We start from the raw sequence: 727 nt of genomic DNA, 5'->3' as shown, positions 1-727 counted from the left end.
TGGCGGCATGGGGTGATCATTTTGAACACTTTGAGGGGGCTACAGCAGTTTTAAAAAAATGTGGAAGAGAGGTGGTTTCACCAGAAATGGTGAAAGTCATGTTCATATCTAGGAAATTTTTAAAAACAGTTTTTCTTCATAAAAAATGATGCTTTCACAGCACACAATGTAAGAATCAAAACGAAGAAACTAAGAGTAATCAAAGGACTATCCCCAAAAGATGAAATTAAGAGTTATTTATTAAAAAAAATAATAATACTTCACCCAAATCCAAACCTTTTTTCACCTAAACCAAACAACTAACAATGTTTGCTTGCTGCTTGCCTGGGGAGGAAAAAATTAATTTCTCTGAACAAACAGGCAAAAACAGTTTTTTGAGCTAAAAAGACAGAAATTGTGAGTTGCACTTTCAAAAATTTGGGGCCAGGTATGAAAAAAGGTGTAATTTTTTTACACTGTTGCAAGATATACATGAACAATGCACCCTTTTACAGAATAAAGGAACTTTTCAAAATCTATCCTTTCCGAATAAATGGGAGTTATTGACATTTTGCTGTAGGTTTATTAGGATGAACCTTCCCGGAAATTTATCTTTAAACTCATCCCGCTCTATCTTTCAAAATATATTGATAAGGTTTTAGTCCTTTTCCAAATACACAGGTCGCAGCAGTGCCCGATTGAAACTAGAGTAAAAAGCGTCCAGTAGTGGATTGGATGACATTGTAAC

This window comes from Penaeus monodon, chromosome 29 (genome assembly GCF_015228065.2).
Source record: "Penaeus monodon isolate SGIC_2016 chromosome 29, NSTDA_Pmon_1, whole genome shotgun sequence".
NCBI lineage: Eukaryota > Metazoa > Arthropoda > Malacostraca > Decapoda > Penaeidae > Penaeus > Penaeus monodon.
The sequence above is the reverse complement of the archived record's forward strand: the minus strand, read 5'-3'. Positions refer to the sequence as shown.